Source organism: Mustela putorius, unplaced genomic scaffold, assembly GCF_011764305.1.
Source record: "Mustela putorius furo isolate JIRA1106 unplaced genomic scaffold, ASM1176430v1.1 tig00000275_pilon_pilon_pilon, whole genome shotgun sequence".
Lineage (NCBI taxonomy): Eukaryota > Metazoa > Chordata > Mammalia > Carnivora > Mustelidae > Mustela > Mustela putorius.
The window spans coordinates 27,702,664-27,729,282 of record NW_025421341.1 but is presented as its reverse complement, the minus strand read 5'-3'; the positions used below and the strand labels follow the sequence as shown (position 1 = coordinate 27,729,282).

The following is a 26,619-nucleotide window of genomic DNA, read 5'->3' as shown; positions in this document are numbered from 1 at the left end:
CTTCCTACAAATTCTGAGTACTGTTATAAAAAATAATTGATATAAAAAATTGGTCAATAGAAAATGAACGATCAAAAATATAACATTAAAGCTTTTTCTAAAATTGCACAATATCATCATGCCAAATGTGGCACATTGACTTCCTATCCACAAATTATTCTTTTTTTTTTTTTAAGATTTTATTTATTTATTTGAGAGCGAGCACAAGCAGAAGGAACAGTAGAGGGAGAGGGAGAAGCAGACTCCCCGCTGAGCAGGGAGGCTGACACAGGGCTTAATTGGAACTTGACCTGAGCCAAAAGGCAGATGCTTAACCAACTGAACCACCTAGGCACCCCTCCACAAACTATTTTCAACCAAAAGGGAATATAATTTTACTCAGTTTGATTATTTTGTAAGAACAACTAAGGTATACACAATATGAGTTCTTATAGAAAATTAATTTGTAATTTACTAATTATTATTTTTACCACCCAGAGAAATAGCATGAAGCAAGAAATGCAAAGAGGCTTTTTTTAAAAAATAATTTATTTAGCAGTATTAAGTGTAGACAGAAAAGTGAAAACCTTAAAAAGCAGCACAGAAAGATGCTCCTGTCTTCATCATTATTACTGTATAAACTTGAAAAGAAAAAGATGCAGAGGGATGTTAATAGCAGCTATCTCTGAGCTCTGCGTGGTGGGCAATCTTAGCTTCTTTGTGCTTATCTGTATTTGCTCACTTTTCTGCAGTAAAGATGTAAAAAAAAAAAAAAGTGCAGTATCATTATAACAAGAAAGAAGAATGTACTTGTAAATAAAAACATTGCTGTTGTTTTAGCTCAATCTTACCAAAAGATGCCCTCCAAACTAAGGCCAGATTCTCTATGATTTTAGGAAGATTGACAAAAACTCCAAGTAAAACAAGGGCAATTTGCTCAAGACTAAGCAAGGCACAAAGAAAATCCTCTCAAGGATCAAATTTTTTAAGTCATTTATATTGTTTTACTACATTTTTCCTTTTTCTGAATTTTGGTGGTCATTGGGGTCTCAGCCTAATTATGGAATCCTTTTAGAGAAATGATTTTTTTCTCATTTTATAATGGTATTTTAAGAATAATTTGTAATTATAACACAGTATGCAAACAGAAGATGATCCTAAGTTTATTATTAAGTAGGTAGAATATTTTTGTTTGCACAATTTTTGCATTAGTAAAATCTATTTTTATAGAAGGACAAAAGGTCCAGTCTATCATGTATATAACTACTATACTGTCACTGAATCTTAACATACTCATCAATGTATAAAGAAGGCCATCCAATACACATAGAGTTAGAGCTCTGTCTTCTCTGACTCCACTCACTTGCCAGAAATTGATCTTTTAAAATATTGGGACTTTTTGCCTATATAATAAATTGCTATTTGTTTCACATCAGATAAAGAAAAAATTCAAACAACCAGACATTTTTAGCAGATAAATAACAACTAAATAAAACTGTTAATGAGAATTTATTTAGGAATTTATTCAGGAATTTATCCTACTTACATACTTATAAAGCGACATAAACTTATATTTACAATTGTGTTAATTATAGAATTATTGGAAACAGCAAGTAACTAGAGACAACCAATATATTCATCAGTCCTCAGTCGGCTAAATTAAATCATTAAAGTGCAACCAAATGATAGAATATTATGCTTTCCTTAAAAAGATACCGGTGGATCTCCAAGATACATCATTAAGTGAAAAATATAAATTATAACCCAATATATTATAAGATCTCATTTGTGTAAAACACAAAAGTGTATACATATAGGCATATCTATGCTTTAAAAGTATCTCTAAGAACACCTTTTGGGTGTTGTTATTTATTTATTACTTACAGTAAGTCTTCTTTTGGGAATCTTTCTATACATGTCTATGAATACATGTGTATATATACACACACACACACACACACACATTTTAAGGAGACACATGGATCTTTCACTCGTGTATATATATATATATATGTACATATATATGTGTATATATATATATATTTTTTCAATTTCTTTAGAGAACTCTAACACATACCAGATTCAAAGAAATGTAATCCCAGAGAAGCTAAGAAACCCAAATCATGCAATTTCTCAACTCTTAGAAGTGGCCCCTCCTCACAGTAAAGTGTTGCAAGGCTTGGAAAAGGGTTTAGACACATGCTCCTAGCACTTCTACTAGAAATATTACTGGGAAATCTGTTTATGTTAGCTGCTTTTCTTCTTTTTTGTTTCGCATATTCTTTAAAAAAAAAAAACAACCCTCAAATCTGTCCTATAAAATAAGAGCTACTGTTTACTCTGTTCCTGCTCATTCAGTGTCTATAAGTATATATAAATTGTGTGTAAAGGTTTGCTTATACATAAATGGGTTTGCTAGAACATGAAAAGATACCGATTTTTAACATGCATGCCTCCAGTCATGGCACATAACTGTAAACCCAACAGACAATACATGCATTTTTGCAGGTGGGTTGTAGATCAAAAGACCAGCCAAGCAGCAGTTGGGATAGGAGTGCCAGGATGGGGAATTATCTTTGTTCAAGTTGTTTTAATAAAATCTCAGAATTTATATACAATCCTGACGTTAACGTGGTGGGATGTAAGGACATTTTCAAAAGGAATGTATCTTATCGCTCATAAGGGAAGCCAAAGACAAAAGAAAATATCTAGGAAATGCAATTTTTCAAGGCAGGGATTAAGAACTACACTCAAACTTTCAGAAAAATGAACCACTTGATGATATCGTCCAGTGGAAACATGCAGACTGTGAGTACATATGCAAAAAATTGAGCAGTGAAAATTCTAACAGAACAATGCTTTCCACCACATGGCTTCATTTGATCTGTCCATCTCCATGAGGTAATAGTAGATCCTATTTCACAAATAAGAACTGTGAGACTTGGAGGCTCTGGTAATTTCAGAATCCTAGACTCTGAATCAGGGTAATGCACTTCCTTCCACCCAAGTCTCCCAAATGTTCTGCTTTTCCTGGCTATTGGCTTCACTGTGTTCATTACCTTCCCTGCAGTCCCAAGACAAGACTAATAGTATTCTTCCCAATCAAAATGCATTGTTATGTGACCCATAGGGTAGACTTTTTCTCTCTCATTGTCCCTTTAAAATATTCACTATCTGGAGGATGGTACTTCTGGACCCAGAAGCTTCTGATGAGGGCTCTGGAGGACAAGGTAGTGGCTAGGGAGGGAAAGAGGCCCATGCCTCTCCCTCTTACAGAGCTGCTTCATGAAACTTTGGTCAAAGCCACCTTGCTCAGGACTACTTGAAGAGTTAAGTAAATCTCAAAAACAAACAAACAAACAACCCAAAGTGTGCAAAACCATTTGGTACAGAGGGTGATTTTTTTTTTTATATTGAATCTGAAGGTCTTTAAGTGAGACACACACTCACCACAACTCCCAGCTTACACTTGGCTGCCTCCAACATTCACGACACATCTGCGGCCCCTGAAGGCATAGAAATTTGTAGCTTCCGAAGCAGATCTTTACTGCCAAGTCACTGGTGTTTATTCCAAAGTTGCACTGAATAGGGAGTATAGGGAGAGGGTATGGGTTCCAACATTGCTCCCCTCGTCTAGATGCTCAGTTCCCTGAGCTTCAGTGTGGTTAAGATTTCATGTCTCACTGTCTTCACTGTGGTTAAGATTTCATGTCATGGGGATTAACCTCATAAGGAAGCAATCTCAAACTTTCAGAGGGTACTGAACTTGGGTCTTCCTTGTTACCAACTACAAGCTCTCCCTCTAATCCTGTCCCTTCTAATAACTCCTCCCTTTTCTTTTCCCAGAACTTTTCATCCCTCCCTCAAGAAATAACCAGATAAATCAATAAGAGAGAATCTGGATAGAGTTTATGCTATATGCCAGGCACTATGTGCTTTAGTATTTTATGTAAAGCTCAAGGGAATTAACAACCCTATTTACATATGAAGAAGCTGAAGCACCAGGCATAGAATGGCATTCTGATGTCACAAACTATGGGATTCCAATCCAGATGGCCAATCCTAGCACCCTTTCTTCTTTCAACCCTAGCCATGTATCTTCTGCCTTTAAAGAGGAAAGAGCTGCATTCAACTCAGGTTGTGAAAGTCTGCCCCAGGAAGGGAAAGGAACTGGGGGTTAAGGAGGGGCAGAAGAGAGGGAAAGTGGGGGACTTCTTAACTGCAACCCTTCACCTATGCCTCCTCTGTGGAAAAGCAAAACCAAATGCATCCACCAACACAAAGGCTTGTTTCATTCTGAAAGTTGGACTGGTGGTCTAGAATAAAAATTCATATTCTTCTCATTAACATGACTTTGACTTTATCTCTTGCAAATTAATATCCTAGTCTAATGAGGCTCAGAAAGCATTCTCCCTTTTATCTAGATCACATCATGGAGCATCCCACATGAACCAGACAGTGAGTAACGCAAGGCCTGAATATCCTTCCCAAGGGAGGAGGCAGGGGAAGCAAAGGGAGAAGTTGAGGAAGAATCTCCGTGCTCTCTTTTATAATTTATTATATGGTACATTTTATTTGAACATTGATGTCTTCTTAATGTCATGTCTTTAACATTCTACATAAAAGAAGAAACAAGACACCCAGAAAATGCATTCTATAGATCTCAAAGGTGGCTCTTTCCCTGTATGTGACGATAGACTAGCTTCCTTCATGGAGGCAGGGAGTTTGTGGGTCATTGAGAAAGGCTGCTAAATGACCAGAGCTTATTGTGACCTAGAAGTCATCTCTAATGGTAACTACAGAGGTTTAGAAAAGTTAAATAAATGACTAAGAAAAACGAACAAGGCATACATGCATTCATACATTTGTGATGTACTCAGGGTAGAAAGCCATTCAAAGCTAATTGCTAAGCAAATTAACAGATGAACTGAATTGCCCAGAAATTGTCATTTAGTATGGGTAACATAATGCAGTGTATTAAATACAAACTATTACTGACCCTAGAGGAACTTTTATTTAAGGAGGAGGAGAAATTGTGCCTTAAGAGCATTCATTTTTTAAGCTCTTTACCATCTGTTTGGGTGAAAGACTATATAAAAGCCAGTAATCACCATTATCACCAATTATCTGTCACTAGAAATTTCTTTCAGTTTACCATTAGCATTAAATCTGAAGTAAGAAGCAGGCTTATTAAATCCTAGAATGGATTTTTATTCTCTGTAGAGACATGTAGCTTACAAAACACTTTTGATGTTCTTATGTCGACTCTAAGCCCTAAAATATTAGCATCTAAGCCAACGTACTTCTGTGCATGGGCCTGCCTGTCCGGGCCTCATAGTGAGAGGGCTGTATAACACGAGCTCAGTGAGGTGCTAGACTCGGGCAGGTTCCAGCTGGGTGTTACCAGGTAGCCTCTGACAACACAGTAGTAACACAGGAGACAATCTCTGGCATGGATTTTGAAGTCCCTGCAACTCTAGGATTTGGTGATTCTAGGCCCTGAAAAAGAAAGGTAATACATGTTTACTAGATGGTGAATAAAACTTTCACTCACTTACCCTCCTACATTCACACAAATGCTTAACACAATGTCAACCCATAGAAGAACCTTGACAAACATGAGTCATTGTCTGTAGTTGTAATAGAATGGCTCTTGGTTTCTTGGCTTGACTTAATCAAATTGTTTCCAGTAATCTAACTTTATTTTAAAAGAGTTGGGGTATCAGATAATCTATCTTTCTCAAGAGCTTCCTAAGCAAACTCGTATTCCAGTTGCCTTATACCTAGATTGTTTCATGCCATGGCTTGATTTCCCTCTCAACACACTGAAAGATCTAATTACCCTGCTCCTTGACTCTGGAGTTAAGAATTTATCCAAGAACGAAAAATATTTTCTAAAGAAGCATGAAAACTTCTCTCCACGATGTGTCTTCTTACCTAATGGACACACTGAAAAATCTAGATGCTTCAGCCAAATGCTTAATACCTTTGACATTCTGTTACCACCTGATACTTCCATCCATATTACCTAGTTGTTCCCTACATGAACCTTGGTTTTGAATCCAGACAATACAGTGATCCCCAAACCTCAAAGCTTAATTAATCTAGAAAATTTACTATAACCTCCTCTTCCAGTAGTAAATTTTTTCTATATTCTATGCACACTTTAAGACTGTGGTAGGTATGTCTCAGAAATATGTCTTCCCAACCTCCCTTTCATGAGAATTGCCAGGATACACCCCACACACAATGCTAGGGCTGCTAAAAGAGTAGATGTAGGTAACAGTGATTTTATCATGTGTTCCCATCCTTACTCTCAGTTGCATAAATTGTGCAGAGTAAATAGCTGACCCAAACTGAACCAATCAGATGCTTTTCCTGGGAATCTAGAATTAGCAGTCAGTTCAACACAGAATGTTATATAAAAGCCCATCTAGGGTATATTCTTGAGTCAGTACGATGTCAACATAAAGCCATGTGCCAAAGTTATGGAGGATTAGAGACCAGGAATAAGCAAAGAAATTTGGTTTTCAAATGGAAGAGATCATGCCTGTGAAATTATGCACAGAAGAATTATGCCACCACTGAAAGAAAAAGGAGCAGTAGTCCTTGGCAGCTCCTGGGGTACAGCTCTGTTCCTCACTGTATCTCATTGATGTGTGTGCTCTGTTTCTGAAAAATAAACCTCCCTTTCAACTGGAATTAATTTGAGTGGATTTCTGTCCCTTACAAACATTGAGTTTTGTCTTTAAAAAGACATCCTTGGGGTGCCTGGGTGATGATGTCAGTTAAGCATCCGACTCTTGGTTTGGGTTCAAGTGATGAACTCAGGGTCAAGAGATCGAGCCCAGTATCGGGCTCAGTGCTCAGCACAAAAGCTGCTTGAGAGTCTCTTACCTTCTCCCTCTGTCCTTCCCACTCGTGCTCTCTCTAAAATAAATAAATAAATAAATAAACCTTAAAACAAACAAACAAACAAACCACCCTCACTCAGAGGTCTCCTCTGTGATACTTTCCTAAGTTGTCCCAACTGGAACAATTCTTGCTTTACTATGCTACCTTGTCAAGACCTGCCCACTTGTCTGTTCTCACTGCTTTCTAGTCACTGCACCTCCTCCTGGAGGCTTAACCCCACCAAAGTCCTAGTGTAGATAGTGTTTTATTATCTGAAGAACTGTTCTCATTCAATCGCCTAGCACGGCTCTGATGGGAGTGAAAGCGGTCAGACTTGAACTTGTTTATGTGACCAAACTTTTATCTTTGTTCTTGTTTTGATAATTGGGTATATGAGAGCCTACAGAATTGATCTTATCTTGCCATGACCAGTCATTTTCTGAAACCACAGTTCTAAAGCAGGAGTTTTGCCAGACCTCCTTAATCTTAGTAACCTTGTGGTTTTAAAGCAGTGGTTTCCAACTGGGCACGTTTGGCAATGTCTGTTATCACAACCGGAAAGGAGAGGGGTTCCACTAGCATCTAATAGGTGGAGCCCAGAAATGCTGGCAAACATTCTGCCACACACAGGATAGCCTCCCACAACAAGGAATCACCCAATCCAAAACGTGAAAAATGTTGAAGCTGAGAAACCTTACTTTTAGTACTGGGCAAATGACCTTGAGCAAGCTACTGAACAACTCAGTGCTTTAGAATTTTCCTCTAGAAACATACAGATGTATTTCTTGCATGGTTATCACATTACCTACTGCACTCCCTTTGGAGCCTTTAGTACTTTGTCATAATTATGTTTGTACGAGGAAAAAAAACTTAAATAATTATGCCTTATCTAACTATTCTTTCCTTATTTAAGACTGCACAATATACAAAATTTTATTTATTCAGTCATCTGTCAATAGACACTTGGGTTGCTTCTACATTTTAGCTACTGTGAAGAATGCTGCAGTCAACATGGCTTTACAGACATTTCTTCAAGACCCCACTCTCAATTCTTTAGGGGTATATACACAGAAGAGGAATTCCTGAATCATACAATAATTGCATTTAAAAAAATTTTTTTAAGGAACAGCCATATTGTTTTCCACAAGGCTATCTTATTTTACATTCCCACCAACAGTGCACAAAAATTGCAATTTCTCCACATCCTCACTAACCCTTGTTATTTTCTGTTTGTTTGTTTGTTTGTTTAGAATAGCCATCTTTGTAGGTAAGAAGGGGTACCTTACTGTAGCTTTGATCTGCATTTACCTCATGATTAGTGATATTGAGCATCTTTCCATGTGTTTATTGGCCATTCGAATAACCTTCTTTAGAGAAATGTCTATTTAAGCCCATTTTTGAATTAGGTTGTTTGGTTATGTTACTGAGTTTTAGGTGTTCTTTATATATTCTGAATATTAATCCCTCATCAGATATATACCTTGCAAATATACTCTCCCAGTCTGTGGGTTACCTTTTGATTCTGTTTATACTGCCTTTTGGGGCACAAAAGTTTTCATTTTTAATGAAGTCTGATTTGTCTACTTTTTCTTCTATTGCCTGTGCCTTTGGTGTTACATCCAAGAAATCATTGTCAAATCCAACATTATGAAGCTTTTGTCCTATGTTTTCTTCTGAGAGTTTTACAACTTATCCATGGCCTCCTCTCATTTGTTTTCAGTGCTTTACTTTTCCAGATAAAATCTGCAGACAAAGTGTCCTGGGTAAAATATACACAGACTAATCACTCATCTCCAAAGGTTTGCCTACCTGGATATTTACATACATGAGTTAGGGTGTCACTTGCTGCAAGAAATAGAAAAACCATTTAACACAAGTACAAGAAAATGTGGGTAAATTAGATAGGTTCAACAAATGGCTAAACAAAACAAAGCAAAACAAAAAACCCAAAATGTGAAGCAATTCAAATGAACAAACATGTTTATGCTTTGCTTATTCAACATCCAAAACAACTATTTCCAACTTATGGCAGGATCTCTTCAAAGTGATGATTTAAAGACCAAAGCTTCTTCCTTCTTGTACCATCTTTAATAAGTTCCATTTGCCTCTAGCTGGTGAAAGGGCAGAGAGAATGGAGAAATTGTATTTGCTTCTTAACCACCTTGGTTTAAAAGTGACATGCGTAAATTCTACTTCCAATACTTAGTTACCTGGCTCTTCCTTGATGTGGGTAGCCAGGAAATGAAGTCTCCGATAGCAGAGCTGCTTGCCAATAATTTTTCTATCCCTGCACTATCCAATATGGTGGCCACCTGCCATTTGAAGCTACTGAGCACCTGGGGTGTGGTTCATTCAAGTTGAGCTGCATTATAAGTATAAAATGCACACCAGATTTTGATATTACTTAGTATGAAAAGAAGGATGCAAATATCCCATTGATAATTTTATATTGAGTACATATTGAAATGACAATACCAGGGATATGTTGGATTAAATAGACTATATTGTTAAAATCAATTTCACCAGTTCCTTTTTATTCTTTTACCATAGTCACTAGAAAATTTTAAATTACATACATGGCTTACTTTCTATTTTTATTGGATTGCGCTGCTATGGAAATTAGCCTCTTCTGTTACACAGATTATCTCATAGAATTAAGATACAGAGTAAATTTGGGCTGACAACAGAACTGGAAGAAGAAATCTAAAAGCTCCGTGGAATTAAGATGTGTGCTTTCTTTTTTCTTTTCTTCCTTTTATCTCCCTCACTGGAACCACAAGTTCACTGGCTTCTGTCTGGATACCTTCTGATTTTACTCTTTTCTCCCTCTTTCTATCTTTCTTTCTCTAGCTGTCTCTTTCATCCCTATTCCAATTAGCTGCTGCCAGAAGGGTGAGGTCAAATGACTTGCCTCCCGTTCGCTGGAAGCAATGGGAACAGGTTCTCAGGAAGAGGGCAAGGGTAGGTCGTACAAACAGACTGACATGTTTGCTCACATCATTTAAAACATGTAAATGCTACATGAGCTTGGCAGCTGTCAACATTCCCCAATTTTTATACTTACTAGATTATACTTCTTTTAAGGACTTCAGTAAGAACTCTGTGTTGAATAGATGACAAATTTTAATCTGAGGGTATACTGTTTAATTCATGCCATCACCAACGAAAACAAGTAACTAATCTTTTTTTCTGGGGCTTGTACCAGTGCCCAGAAATAGTCAACCTCTCTGACAAGCCTTGAATTTTCAACAGTGTACCCTGGACTCAATGTATATTCATATAATGTCAGATCCAGCTCATAGGATAAAGCTTGTCAAACAATAAGCAGAAATTATATGAGGGTACAAAGTTAATAAATGGAGAATACACCACAAAATGTAATCTCCTATAGTTCTAGAAATTTTTAATTTTAGTGCTGTTCTCTAGAGTTTAAAAACTGTCTCCAAGGAGCCCGTTAGAATATACATACAAGATATACATGATATGTATGTATCATATATATATGTATCATATATATAACCTAGAGAGATTACCAGATGGTTTTGTACACCCAGGAAGCATTTATATTCTGGACATTGCCCTAAATTTATTATCACCAATAACAATTTATCAGAAATGGATTTTTCAGATTATTATCTTCCATCCAGCAGAACAAGAACAAGAACAAAAACAAAACAAAGCAAAACAAAAACAGGTCCTTAAGTAATAGGATACAGGGTAGTTATAATTGCTAAAAGATGATATTTGGTTAGCTTCAGAGTATGTCCAGGAAAGACAAGCTTTAGAGGGACCCTTCAGAGGAACACGTCACAGTGCAGGCCGGGCCCGTGGGCATCTAGGAGGGCAGGGGAAGTAGGAGATGGTGCAGAAAGAGAGGACAGCAGTGTCACAAATACACATTTTGCCTCCAACTTCCTGACAGAACTTGAGCTTACACAATGATACTATTTCTGCTAGAGGCAATGGGCTTCAAAGTTAGTAGGACTCTCCTGAGTAAGTCTCTGAGGTTCTTCAGGACTCACCTCAGTAAGTGGATGACCTACCAGCAATGAGCTGATGTTTCCTGGGCATTTTTAGGACAGGCAGGATGGGCTCTAAGTTGAGTTGTTGAGGATGCATGCTTTGCTCTTCTGCCTCCTACAAAGCCTGCTCAGAGTCCATTGGGTGTGTAGGTCTGCCAGCACATTGAACCAGGCCAACCATCTGCCACCAAATGTCCTGAGAAATCTAGCCTTTTCCTGGGGAGATTCTCTTTCCTTTTTGCTGAGTAGAGATGAGGTGAGCAAGCTTCTGCTAGCTATCTTCCCTCTCAGCTTGGAATCTAGACCACCCAGAGGGGCATTTGCCAAGGAGGGGGATGAAGTAATATAATCATCTTAGGTATCTTCCACAACTCGTCAATGGCTTTGAGATCTACGCATAAATCTTGACTGGTGTCATTGGCCTTGTAACTTCCATAACAGGTAGTATTGCTTAGCTCATGTTATTTCTAGTACATGTCCTAGAAATTAAACATATATCTTGCACGTATTCACAACATTTGACTAAAACCAGATTATTGGCACTGTGAGGGCAGTGACCACTTCTTACTGTCTTGTTTTTCCTAGTATCTTTAGAGCTAAAAACTGAGTGCATAAATAAAGGAATTTACCTACCCTCTTGGTGTTGTGTTGTCTATGTTGATTGTACATCTTTGTTATAGTCATTCTTTTAGGGAATAATAAAGTCCATTTTACTTTATTCTTTCTAGGAGAAAGCTGTATCAGAGAACCACTTACTAAAACTTATTTGTTAATAAGCAACTGGGTAAAAACACTTAGAAATTTTAGTTGTAGATGACAAATATCTGTTTCCTCTAAGGTACCAGATCCTTTTGTTCTCTTGCTTTATGAAAAGAAGTAACATGGAGATCACATAGAGGTAATAAATGGTATTTGCCCAGAACTCTATCATGTTAAAATAGAACACTTGCCATATCTTATTCATTTTATTTTTAGAGGAACATCTCAGAAACTGAGCTAGCATTATCAACTGTTTTATTACTAACAGAGTAACACAGTCCCATAGTTGTAGTGTAGTCGAGGGAGCATAACTGTCATGAAACCAGAGGGGTGGGGCTCACTAATTATGATGCGCTATCTACTTTAACTGTGAAATCTGAATACAGAATTTTGCATATTGACTCCTAGGTTACAGACCTCAGATTGCAGCCAAAACCACATTTGTTTGACTCACACATACCTCAGATCTCAGTTCAAATGTCTCTTCCTCAAGGAAGCCCTCCCTTAATTCAACAGGCTAGGTCAGTATCCTTAGTTTATGTTCTCATAGCGTTAGGCAGCTTTCCTACACAGTACTTAACACAGTTGTCTCTTAGGAGCTTTTCTGTGGCATTATTTGAATACTGTCCTGTCTCTGTGGCCAGAAAGCATGCTGTTTACTAAGGTATTCCTGGAGCTTCGTACATAGGAACAAATGTTTAATTTTCAAAATGGAGTTGAAAGACCCAGAAGGCATTCAAAGAAAAGTTAAAATTTATGAATTTGTTTTCAGAGAATTTGGGTGTTTATAGTTCAGAAGAATTTTTAAAATTTAAATAAAGGGAGCAAAGAGGTAGAATTCAATTATTACTAAATAACATTATTTCTATAATTACATATGTGCACAAAAAGACTGTTTAAAACTTTTAAACACATTTAAGGGGTACCTGGGTGGCTCAGTCAGTTAAGCAGCTGCCTTTTGACTTCGGATCAGGTCATGATCTCAAAGTTCTGGGATTGTGCCCTGCGTTGGGCTCCACATTCAAAGGGGATTCTCTTGAGGATTTTCTCTACATCTGCCCCTCCCCCCGCTGGTTTTCTCTCTCTTTCTCTCTCTCTAAAATAAATATTTTTTAAAAAATAAATAAAAATAAAAACATTTGAAACAGTTCTTAACAACTATAAATCAGTCATATAATTCAAACTTATTTTTCAAAAACTTTACTTATTTTATGCTTTCTTTATAAAAGCACAGGTTAAATGCTCAATTTCATTAATGTTTCCTCCCTAATATCCTGAGTATTCTATGCTTAAGAAAAAATATTTTTCATTCATATTATCTATAGCAATATGTTTTATTAAACTGACACTGAGCAAGGATGAAAATGGCTAGGAAATTTCAAGAAATAAAAATACTGTCCACTGTCCTAGTATATATGGATTAAATTTATAGGGAACTCTATACTATCACCTACTTTAAAAAGTTTTATAGGCCAGGAAGACATCTAAAACTTAAAAAAAAAAAAAAAAAAAGTTAACCAATGAAAGAAAGAAAGCCTACAGGTTTTTCCAAATCTGCTTTGTCCATAATAAAAACTAAGCATGGAAGAGAAGTGTAAGTCATTTAGGTATGGAGAAAAACAGAAGCTAAAAACAAAACATGTCTTATTAAAACTGTCAACATCTTAATGTGGAAGATTATGGTTCATTTCCTTTCAGCCTAAACACTGATAAAATATTTATAAAGATTATTATTTTCTTAATTTTTATATGCATGTATATGTTGTGTTAAGATATCCTTAGACAAAGGGAAGAATACCTAAATGAGAAACATCAAAAATGAAAAAAAAAATAAATACAAAACGGGATTCTTTTTTTCAAAGGGAAATTCGTGAGACAATTTTCTTAATAAAAAGACTCCAATAATAAGTAAAAAGTGATTGAGATCTTTAAATAAGAGATTCAGAGCAAGCCCAATGTTCTGTTTGGGGAGAATAAAAAGGTATGGAGATCAGGAATGTTACTAGAGGGAGAAATAAGCAAATCTATAGACCTCTGAAGAATTGGTTTCCCTAAATATGAGTCTCTTTGTTGGTAAGTTGTCATTTCCTTCTCGTGTTATTCTAGCTTAACAGTATAATTTTACCTTAATCAAAAGTTAAGTAGGCTTTCCGAAATTCTTAAGTGTTTTGTTTTGGTGAATTTCATAGTTACTCTGATGCTGATTCACAGGAGTCTGGCATAAATGGTACATAATGCTAGAAAATTGAGTTTAAAACACACTTCTCTTTCATATTCTCGTTCCCATAATAGAATAGAAAATCCAGTCTGATGCTGCTCTGTTACTGACACTTCAAATAAGATTTAATTAGTTTCTCTGACAAAGCAGTAAATCTTTAAATTAAAGAGTTCAGGAGTGCTTAGCCCCATAAATTCTCTAAGGAAATTTAAATAGGAATAATAAGTTTTAAACACATATTTCTTGGTGCTTTCCATGAGGCAGCCAATGTTGGTCCTTGACAAACGGCAAGCATAAATATACCTTGAATCTGTATGAGTCTGTTTCAGGCATTCAGTAAAATTCCTCCATCCTTGCTAGTGATTACTGGGATTATCTCCCAAATAAACTATTTTCACTCATATTCTTATCTTAGAGTCTGTTTCTGGAGAAACTCAACATAAGAGTATTTGAACCCAGACATTCTGGCCACAGAGTCTGTGTGTTTAATCACTATTATATACTGCTCTTTCTCCCCCAAAATGACATATATTTTATAAAAAATGGTCTCAAGATACGTTGGGAAGAAGAATCTGTTTTCCTTTTTTTTTTTTTTTTTTAAGATTTTATTCATTCATTTGACAGAGAGAGACACAGCAATAGAGGGAACACAAGCAGGGGGAGTGGGAGAGGGAGAAGCAGGCTTCCTGCTGAGCAGGGAGCCCAAGCCAGGACCCTGGCTTCATGACCCAAACCAAAGGCAGATGCTTACTGACTAAGCTACTCAGGTACCCCAAGTCTTTGTTTTCATTTTGCATCCCAACTTCTTCTTTAAAAAAAAAAAATTATTTATTTGACAGAGAGAGAGATCACAAGTAGGCAGAGAGGCAGGCAGAGAGAGAGGGAAGCAGGCTTCCCGCTGAGCAGAGAACCAGATGCGGGGCTCGATCCCAGGACCCTGTGATGATGACCTGAGCTGAAGACAGATGCTTAAGCCACTGAGCCACCCAGGTACCCCTGCATCCCAACTTCTTGTCAAGAACTGTGAAGGGTCTGCCAGCAACCAAGTTGGCATGTGACTGTTTGATGAAGTCTGGTTGAAGACACAAGATTCCTGGGTCAGAGATAAGATACTGTATTACACACAGCAGGATCTAAAGAATTCACATTTGCAGCAGTTTCCTGAGGTACATTTCCTACTGGGCAACATGGACAAGCCCAGATAGATAATTGTATGGACACCTGGGTGGCTCAGTCAGTTAAGTGTCTGCCTTGGGCTTAGGTCATGATCTCAGGGTCCTGGGATCAAGTCCTGCACTGAGCTCCTTGCTTAGCAGGGAGCCTATTTCTCCCTATGTCCATCCCCCATCCTTATATTCACTCTCGCTCTCAAATAAATAAAATTAAAAAAAAAAAAAAAGATAACTGTGCATGCAGTGAACTGTGTTCTAGGAGAAAACCACTAAGGTTAGGAATCCAAATTTTTTATAGTAGGCAATCGGTATTCTGATATTTGCTCCAGAGACACCATCTCTGTCTTTCAAGGCTATTAGCTACAAAAAATTTTTGAAAAGATAGTCCATAGTAAAGGCAATAAATACCTCACTTGAAAGGTATGCCAGTAAGCAAGAGATCCACGAAGAATTGTCTTCTCTGTTTTGAAATTAAAAATAAAATTTCATGGTTTTATCACATAATGGAAACATGATTATGTCTTACAGAAAATTGCGAAAACAAAGGACAAAATTTTAGAAATTGTTTATTGTGCCGTTCTTAGTTTTTATGGATTTATTCTTTCGCTGCCAAGTCCTAAATACATTTTCCTCTGATGTCCACAAAAATCCTATCAGGGGAAGTATTTTATAGCTGGTGGAAAACTGGCTCAGAAGATAAGGAGCTTCACTGACACTCATCTAGTGAGTGCTGGAACCAAAAGTTAAACAGAAGATTTCTAAATACAAAGCTGCCAAACATTGGACTACTAGCACTAGAGTAGATGGACAGCTGCCTGGAACTTAAAAGATTTAGTGGCCTCCTTCATTTCTTCAATGCCACATACGCCCTTGCCAGAATTTTGGAAATAGTGTTGAAGGCATGAGCTAGGGTAAAGGAAGAGGTGAAAGCAGAGGAAAGGACATAAATATGTCCATTTTGTTTTTTAATGTTCAACTTCCCTCTTCTATGTTCTTTTTTTTTTTTAGTGGTTTACACTGTGTAAATCAGCCACTGCTAAACTTAAAAAAAAAAAAAAAAAAAAGTTCCAGAAAAGCCGTGGGTTTGGAATTGAGCTGTGAAAAACAAAATTCCAGAATTATCAGTATGGTAGCACTTTAACTCAAATGAATGCAGAATTTCATGCCTTTTTTCCCACCAGGGAAATATGCATAATTTAAGTGCATTCAAAAGCTTAAAAGCTCAAGTTACATCATTGGCCATGCTGTTTATAGCATCAGGGTGCCATTGGTTATGACACATATATGACACTCGAAAGAAGTATTTAGATCACATTCTACTACATCAAATTATAATTAAAGTACATTATGGAAATCTGTTACTTCAAGGAATCCTATAATGAATCCATTTTGTAACAAACAAACAAACAAAAGCGACCAAAACAATAAATGCTCTTAGAGAGACATTATGTTTAGTGACAAAAGCTTTGGTCAAAGAGTAGAAAATTATGGGAGTGCTATTGATCCTTTGTGTCATTTGTAGCATACAGTGGTAAATTAAACTAGATAATTTCTAAATGTTCCCAGTTCAGTTTTCCCCTTCATGGAGCTCAGTGGCTCAGTGAGCTCAGACAGATATGGTCCACCTCCCAGTTGTGTTGCTTACTGGATACACTCTCTCCTGCAAGTTAGGGAAACTTCTTACATTTTTGCCTAACTGGTAAAATAAGGATAGAAATACACACTTCAAACAATACTTATGAGTATTAAGTTAAATTAGATAACACTTACGAAATACTTTGTCCAGTGCCTAGAACATACTAAGCACTTAATAATCTTCAATCAACATCATTTTTAATTATACATTTAAAAAAATATTTTATTTATTTGATGGGGGGGGTGAGGCACAAGCAGGGAGCGCATCAGGCAAAAAGAGATGAAGAAGCAGGCTCCTTGCCTGTGTTCCCTGTCTCACTGTCTCTCTCTCGGTCAAATAAATAAAATCTTAAAAAAAAAATTTTTTTTTCAAATCTGCTATAAAGTTGAGAAAACTATGCAGTGACTATCTAGATACCCATCACCTAGATCCTATAATTAACATTTCACTAGAGTGTTCTCACCTATCTGTCTACCCATTCCCATTTCCCATCCAACAAACCTTTTTTTAATGCATTTCAAATGCAGTGGAAAACATCAGTACTGATATTGTTAAATAAAGTCCAGGTTTTGTTGGTGGTTCTTTTTTTCCCCATTTGAGGTAAAACTCAACATATAATGAAAATATGCATTTATTTTTATATTCTGGGGTGATTTAAATATTCCAAATTGACTCTTGTGGTGATTTCAATATTCAAAATCAGTCACCAACTATATCTGCTGTAACCTGTAACAGAATGTATTGAAATGACATAAAGAGGGCACTCTTACCTTACAGGTCAGCTGAACCATAGCAAGTTAGTCTTCGATGTGGGTGGGTGTCATCCAATTGTTGGGGGCCAGAATAAAGCAAAAAGGTTGAGGAAGAATGAATGTATTCTCTCCTTCTTTTCTCCATTTATTTTCTCCTATTCTTGGACATCAGCACTCCTGGTTCTTGGGCCTTTAGACTCAAAATAAATTATGCCACTGGCTTTCCTGGTTCTTTAGCTGATAGGTGGCACATGGTGGGACTTCCTGGCTTCTATATAAATAATCAGTTGCTTATAATAAGTCTACCTAGCTACCTCTCTTCTATTGGTTCTGGAGAACCCTGATTAATATCACCTGACTCTCAGGTTCTTGGCATTCAAGGTTTGGTCATGCATTGTACTAAATTCATTCTGCACACGTTGAGAGCTTTTTCAAAGCAGGGGGTGGTCCAGCAAGTGGTCATGAGGAGCCTGGATGAGGCAGCCACACACAATTCCCACCAGGGTTCTGTCATCTGCTAGTTGTGTGATCCTGGGTAAACCACATCACCACCTGACCTGACCCCGCCCAAGCTAGGAGTATTATTACATTTTGGGACCATTACTTAAAACTGCAAAAAGTAGTTTGCCAGAGTGTTAGGCCTAGACTTGCCAACACGTGGCAAGTCTAGGCCTGAATTAGTACCCTCCAGGTGCAGAGAATTCAGGGTGATACCAAAAACTATCTCTAATTTTTCAACTTTTTAGGAGTTTTGTCCTGCAACCTTGTGGTGAATAGTGTGTGAAATAGATGATTCAATGGAGAAATAGCACAGTTGTGAAATGTGCAGACCCTAGAATTAGACAAACCTGAAACTAAGAGCTCGAATCCCTCTCTCATGATTTATATATGTGGCATCCTTAGGTAAATAATTTAACTTAATCTCTCTTGTATGACAAGTTACTTGGTCTCACTCAGATAGAACTTTCCGATCTATAAGATGAGGAAAACAATAAAATGAGAGCAGACATTTACTAAATGTTATTTGCAAGGTGGAAGAGCAACTAATTTTTTAAAAAGATTTTATTTATTTGAGAGAGGGAGCACAAATGGTGTTGGGGGAAGCAGACAGAGAAGCAGACTCCCTACTGAGCAGGGAGCTCCAGGTGGAGCTTGATCCCAGGACGCTGGAATCATGACTCGAGCTGAAGGCAGACACTAAACTGACTGAGCCACCCAGGTGCTCCAGAGCTAATGTTTCTTAGATCATTTAATTTTCACAATGATCTAATGAGGTAGGTAGTGTTATTACACCCTCTTCATACAGGGGCACCCAGATCATTCAGCTAATTAGTGTGGAGCTTGGGGTTGAATCCAGAGCTCTCTGTCCCTGCACGGGACAGAATTGTTGGGAAGACAAAGTGAGAAAAACTGAGTAGTGAATCAGACATCTAGCAAATGTTCAGTGGTAGCCCTTCTTTTCCTCTGTATAAGTGCATCTGATTAAAACACCCAGAAAATGTACTTTAGATATTTTTTTTATTTTTAGGAACTAAAATGAAAAAAAAAAAAAACTAGAATGAAAAAAAAAAAAAGAAAGAAAAAGAAAAAGGCAATAAATTATTAAGAATAGATCTGACCTAAAATACGAACTTCTGTTCCCAAAAAGAAGTCTCCTTGTTACACCAGTTCTTTACATCTTGGAGAGACACACACACCTTTACTATCAAACAGTGAAAATGGGATCAAGAGCTTGAAAGCTCGCGTGCCTGGGTGGCTCAGTTGGTTAAGTGGCTGCCTTCAGCTCAGGTCATGATCTCAGGGTCCTGGGATCAAGTTCTGCATTGGGCTCCCTGCTCAGTGGGGAGCCTGCTTCTCCCTCTCCCTCTGCCTGCCACTCCCTGTGCTCATACTCTCTGTATCAAATAAAATCTTTAAAAAAAAAAAAAAAGAGCTTGAAAGGTTCCAGAATGATCAATAAACATTTCTGCATCAAGTATAAACATTTCTGAGCTAAAAATCCCAATACAAAGTTCTCACATACTCCCTTGAGGGGCTAAAATGAACCCAAGGCCATAGTTCATTCTTAGGAAATGTCTTTATTAATTTCCATGGAAATGTAGAGAGGAGCCAACCTCTTGCTCACAAGCAGGAAGTGGAGTGAAGAAGAAACTCTCAGGATGTCCACGCAGTGCCGGGGCTAGGAGAGGAGGAGTTCCCAGAGAGCCACACAGGCCCCTCTCCCCGGAGTTTTAATTTAATGCTTTCTTCCCCATCTATTGACTCAGATAGGGCACGTTATGTGAATCCATTGGTCACATTATCTTCCCATGCGCTTTACATACAGTTGCTTGTCTTGTTGGGAATACAGGTGAATTGATAAAGTTGCTTTTCCCTTTTTAAAAGATCCTGCCTCTCTAGGGAATTTGCTGGTTTCCAGGTACACTTAGTTTCTATGATGTAATAATTAATGCTAAGGTGTTGCAGGCTTAATGTAGTTTTCTTCCCACAGCATTTACTTTTGGAAAGATCTCAGAACCTAACGCTTTACCCGATCGTGGGACCGTTTGTTGGCTTTGGGGCTGAGAGTGGAGTGTTTTGGGGTTCAGAGAGACAGTTAGGCGCCTCTCACACAGTATCCCATGTCTAATTCTCTTGCCCACCTAACTGGATGGCTGGTTTAATCTGTGTTTTTGTGCATTTGGCTTGCTTTGTTTTGTTTTTAGAGGGGAGAGTTTGGAGGGTAACAAGGTCCCTTCATCACCTGTCAAATTGCCTGATGTGGGCAACCATTTTGTCCTTATTTGCTTGTGGCTACCTTTGTCTATACATCTCACGAAGCAGGGAACAAAGAACAAGGTTTTTGCAGCACCTCTGAAAGAGAAGCTTACAGTCCCTGAAAGGAGTGTGCAGGTGTCTGTGTAAATGTGCATGTCCATGGTGTGTTTTTGAAACAAGCTGCACATTTCTATGGGTTCCTCACTCTGATGTTCTTCTCTTTGATCTTATCTGTGTTTAAGGGTTATTCTTTCAGTGTATTTCAAGGCCCAAGATTGTGCTCCCTTGCCCACTTCATTAACCAAACACCCTATTATTCTGTCTCTCTCTGTCTCTCTCTCTCTCTCTCACACACACACACACACACACACATACACACTTCCCACCAAACTTCCTCAAACTCATTAATTTCTATGTAAAAATCTCTTCACAGATAAATGTGCTCTGTACACATAGGTGGTAGTAGTTGACTCACAGTATTTTACCCCAGTATTTAGTATAAACTCTGCCTATTCACTCTTGACACTGTGTGTGTTAAAATAGACATGTAACCTAGTCTTAGCCAGTGAACCATGAGAGTGTCTCCTGGGCTGCTTCTTGGCATAGTTTCTCATCTGGTAACACACAGTCTCTCTTCTTCTTCTAGTCTGGACTTTGTTGTGTCTGGTGAAGAGTTACCCATAACACCTAAAGGTGCCTCCCCCCCGCCCCCCCCGAGGCAGGGCCTTGAGAATTGCCAGAGAGCTGGGCCAGAGCCCTGTTGGACCATGCCTGGGACCCGTACTAAGTCTGGACTGCTTTTACGTGACATAATGGATTGGATAACTGCTTAGTCCAATTTGAGATAGGTTTTCTGTTCCTGGAAGCAAAAAAATAACTTAGCTAATTCAGATGTACTTTTTTTCTGAAAAATTTTAGTTGTTAATAGTCATCTGATTTCATCTATTTCCTCAGATGCTCATCTACTTGAGTGCTTTGATAAAACCATAAGATAATTGCTAATCTTTGAGTTCAAACTACATGCCAGGTATGGCTATAGAGGAAAGTCTGCAGGCTTGTTTTAAAAAGCGATACTGCTTATATTCAGTTAATGTGCAATCCTTCCCTATTCCTACCCAGTCACTCGCTCCCATATATCACTGATTAGTGTCATGTTACGTGCTAGCTGTTGAAGTTCACCAAAATCTGATAGTGAATGAGTTGATTCAATAAGAGCCACATGGACCATTTCTTTGGCTTCTAAAAGTCTGGGCCCAATTATGGAAAGAACTGCCTTCTTATCAGTAGACATAAAAATATTCCAGATAATATAGCATCACTCTTTGACCAAAATCTTAAGGATGAATTTAGTTTGCCACGTACTTATTTTTCAGTTATTGTTATGATGTAAGGCCCAGCTTAGCCATCCTCTTGTATATGACAAGAGTGACAGGGCAGTGGGGAAGGGAATGATAAATTGGCCCATACGTGACTTACAGATCCAAAGTTTATCATTTGTAAGTTTTAGCAAGAAAGAACATGGTATAAGAAAGATAGTGAGGAGTAGGGATACATTGCTTTGTGTGTTTATTTTTAAAAGTCTCTTATTTAACCTTCAAAGAAGTATGACAGATTTAAAGTTTTCCTCCTAGAATTGTGGTGAAACCAAATCTCAAAGCACAGAGACAGTGTCAGTAATTGAAAGTTTGTTGAAGATGGTGACCTATTTTGGAAGTCAAAGCAGAGTTCCCACCACTGTTTCCTCTTTTCATTTGCTTTTAGGGGCCTTGCTGCTCCTAAGTCTATAAGGACAGATAACTGGGGAACTTCCTCCCCAGATAAGAGAAAGCTAGTGAATTGGCCAGAAGGAGGAAAAGTTGCCAAGAAGATGAATGCAGATTGAAAAATGGATGCAATTGAGAGGATGGACATATAGGTACAGATACGGATGTAGCAGGTGATGGGGCTGGGCACTGGGGTATAATAGGTGGAGCAAATGGGGTGCTGCAGTGACTGCATGAATCTAGAAACCAGTTAACACTTGTCTGTCATTTACCAAACCTAGACTAAAGGGTCAAAATGGTATTAGTCGGGCCCCTGGGTGGCACAGTTGGTTGAGCATCAACTCTGGGTTTCAGTTCAGGTCATGATCTAGGGGTCAAGAGATCCAGCCCTACATCAGGTTCCACGTTTAGCATGGAGTCTGTTTGGGATTCTCTCTTCCTTTCCCTCTGCCCCTCCTGGTTGTGCTTGCTTTCTCTCTAAAATAAATAAATCTTTTAAAAAATAGTATTAGTAATTAGCCATGGAATAATCACTAATAGCCCTTGGATTCAAACTATGTGGCCAGTGTTATACAAAAACTTTACCTACATTATTTAATTTGATCCTCATACTAGCCTCATGAAGTTGGCACTACTCTTAATCTAATTTTACTGATGGGAATGAATGGCACTCGCCTGATACACTGCAGAATGCAGATTAGAATCCAGGTAGTTTGATTTTGGAGTTTCCACTCTTACCCATGGTGCTATATTATTTCACAGTCTAAAGTATTGTCAATGCACAGACAAGAAATCAGGATGGTAAGAGAAAGCATCCCCCCCAATTAAAGGACAAATATTACAATAATTAATTTAAAGAATGCGGAAGTACCTTAACAATCCAGGCATCTAAAGCAACTTTTTCCCAAAGCTAAATGTTCATGGAGAGATAGGCACTCTTCAACAAAGATTAGGATTTCAGTAGTAGAGTAGTACTACTTTCAATGTCTCATAAATGAAAATTCTTTAAAAGATTTTCAACTAGATTAGAGTTGCCAGTTTCATTTAAGAAGGCGCTCATGTTGTCTTTCTCAAAACTGCCCATTCAGTGGGTCTTCTGCCCAATAGCCAGATGAAGATTCAGAAACCAGTAACTTCAAAGCAATTTCTCTTTAGGAATTAATTCATTATATCAATATGTAGCTAGAAATTGTTCCAAACAATTTTTTTCTTATTTTTTAGTCTCTTAAAGGTTATTCTTCACCTCTACCAACACTCCTTTGTTTTATCCAAATTTTGATTTTTACTAGTTCAAGATATAGTAAAGAATACCATTTAACTATGAACTAAAGATAAATAGCTTATCGAACAAGTTTGACAATAATGTTATTTTATTACATTTGCTAACTGCTGACCATTGTATTTATAATTCACACAATTACTATATCTAGTGTAAAATTTAATAGCTTCTTTGGAACCATGCTTTATCTCAACTCCAAAATTAACTTACTTCACAAAGACAGAGATGATGAGTTATCAAATTCAACATGTACTTTACTTATCATGAAGGAAAGCAATACATATTCATAATTGCTCTCTGGAGGTTTCTTGACATAGTTACTGCTATCGGTAAGAGGAAATTTTTTCCACAAAATAAATTCTTTTTCTTCAAAATAAAATTACAAAATTGCAGGCAATACCTATAATTTTAAACAAGAATTTATATTGTTAAATTCAGTTGGCTGTATAGATATTTTTATTCCACAATATTAACTTGCTTGATAAATATGAAAGACAGAACACTGCCCAGGCTAACTACAAAGTTTCCAGAGCTGCCCGTGAGATGATCTTATTTAGCATGACAAAATGATGAAAATGGAGATGGGTTTTTATGATACAACAGACATTTAAGATTTTTAATTCAAGATGTAACTTTTCTCACGTGCCCTCACATCTCACAGGCTTCTTGTTCTGGAGGTATATATTAAGGACAAAGTAGAAAATGTACATACAGAAAACCTACAGTTTTCATATATGTAAGTTTTGGGGGTTACATTCTCAACAGGATGCTCCTATAACATGTCATCTTAGAAGCACATATGAATGCTACTACTCTATAAATACGTATAAATTAAATGGCCTACAATACCTATTGGTTGTCTATTGGAGACAAGGAAGAAAGTAGAAGATCTAGCCCTTATTTTCAATGAAGTGATGGTATCTCTAAACCTCCTCCTTTTAATCTGAAAACGATACATCTTTCCCTAACAGTCTTTGTCTCTTCAAAACCATTGAACAGGTCTAATTGAATTGGTAGGCTGTCAGCTCTTTCAATATCTATACAGTCAAATTAGTGATTAAAATGGGTTGGTATCCTGGATACCTAGAAACTTATGGTCAAGAAGAGGCTATTTCCTTTTGTTGGCTTCTCACAGCCTGTGCTATTTTAGACTGGGATGTAGAAAAGGCACTGGCCCACTCAGCCTCCTGGCTTCTCTGACTGCACATGTTCCATACAAATAAATGAAAATAGGGCCACTGTTCTCCTGTGTCAGGACATGGTCAGCATCAGTAAGAATACCACCCAGCAGGCCTGCAACATCTAGTGAGTTCCTATTGCAGCCCTGCGTTCTCTGCTAGATCAGGTGGCAGTTGGTATAAAAACTAGTATTTTGAAAGTTCATTTGTTACTTAAAAATCACAGAACTCTATTAGATATGGAAGAATAGTCTGCAGCTTTAGAGAATATTTCATACATGTTTTGAGATTGCTGGTCTTCTAGGCAGGAAAATCTCTGATTTCAGGACTGGAGTGTATAGGAAGTTGTTGCCAAATCCAACTTGGGTCTGTGGTTTCCAAATTTTGAGATGTGAAAAGGACTCTGTGTTCAGTGATGGCAGGTCTCGTGTGTCTTATTCCCCTTAGTGACTAACATCTAGCAGACTAAAATAAGCAGTTCTTGAGTAAATGAACAAATAAATTAGCAGTGGATTTCTTAATGTCAGTGGCAAATTCATTTTGAAGAGTTTTTCTTAGCCTATTGTGGGTAAAAGCCTAACAAAAGATGCAGTTGACAATAATTCTTTTAAGATGCAGTCAAATTTTGCTTGAGCAAAACCAGCATATGAAAAAATCTGGGTTCACAAAACAAATATATTATCAATTAAAAGGTGATTATATGCTTTGCAATTACATGGAAATATGTACTAATTCAGAAGGTTCCTAAATGCTGGCTCATTACCTTTTCTCAGGTTCATGATGAAATAACAAAAATCAGCTCACTGTATTATTTTTCATAAGAGTAAATTAATTAAAAAACTATCCTTGGGGCACCTGGGTGGCTCAGTCTGTTAGGGGTCTGCCTTCAGCTTGGTAGTAATCCCAGGCTCCTTGCTCAGCAGGGAGCCGCCTTCTACCCCGCCTGCCATTCACCCTGCTTGTACTTGGTCTGTGTCTCTCTTGCTCCCTCTGTGTCAAATAAATAAATAAAATCTTTATTAAAAACAAAAACAAAACCAAAAACGTCCTTTATTCAAAAATTACCTTCTCTTGTTTCCATGGTTAAAATACTTTTTTTAGAAAAACAAGATAACAAGGCTAGTCTATGCTAATTATTCTTTTCTAATGCTCTTACTTGCCAAAATAAAGTTGCCAAGCATGTACTAGTTCCTCAGCTTTTTGAAAAATGTTTTATTGTTCTGAGAAATCCAAATGTTGGAAACTGACTTAGTTTTAAAATAAGATTCATTTATAAAGGATACAAGTACTTAAAAAAATACATACTGAATGAAGGAGAATAGATAGTATACACTTGGCCTTAATTACCCATGATAATAATAGCCAATGGGTGTAGAGGTGCTCCTCCATGCAGAGCACTGCTCTTAGGGCTTTTAAAAATGTGTTAATCATCTAAATTTCACAGTAGCCCAAGAAAGAAGTATTATTTTTTCCCCCATTTTACAGATGAGGCCTCTTGCCCAAAAAGACACAAAATATAGCTAGTAAACTGATAGAGCTGGATCTAGAAATGATGGTCTTTTATTATAAGGAAACTGGGCCATACGATAATGCAACCAATAGAAAAACATTCAGTTGTTATTATACTCTAATGATTATGGAAATGAAGATCCAATCAGCATACAGATTATAAACTCCTACCCAAGACTCCTACTATCTTATATTTATATCAGAGCCCTTCCCAATCCTACCTTATCAACCCAATTCTTGGTGACCTATTTTTAGCTTCAGTATTTACAGAGGTATTGCTTCAAGCAATATCCTTATTTCTTAGACTCAAATTTTAGTTAGCAAATACCAGAAAACAAAGCAAGAAAATAAGGAGTAGTCAACCAAATAGGGGACGAAAGCACAACATTCCTAAATTCGGTCATCATGATTAAGTTAACTTGGGCCAAATTCAACCTTATCGCACACACACAAAAAGAACATTTGTTTACTTAAAGAGTATAAAATTCCAGCTTCCAAATGCAGTGAAAAAGCATTAACACCGTAGCTTTTATAAAGGTATTAAAAAGTATTACAATAAATAAAGTATTAAAACCTCAACTTCCATATGCAACTATCCATCCCAACAATAGGTTAATTAAAGGATTACAGACTTCAGTGAGAACTCACATATTTTTTTGCAGTGTCAGAAGTGCAAATATAATATCAATTCAGCGAAGAGT

At 37.3% G+C, this 26,619-nt stretch overlaps 1 long non-coding RNA gene across 1 annotated transcript; it reads right to left on the bottom strand.

The window, feature by feature from the left end:
• Positions 1 to 588: 588 nt before the first annotated feature.
• Positions 589 to 17,925, bottom strand: LOC101674953. The gene is made up of 3 exons (XR_200232.2): positions 17,451 to 17,925; positions 5,283 to 5,478; positions 589 to 725 (listed from the first exon to the last, which is right to left on the bottom strand). It is a non-coding gene; the product is annotated as an uncharacterized LOC101674953 (long non-coding RNA).
• Positions 17,926 to 26,619: the final 8,694 nt, after the last annotated feature.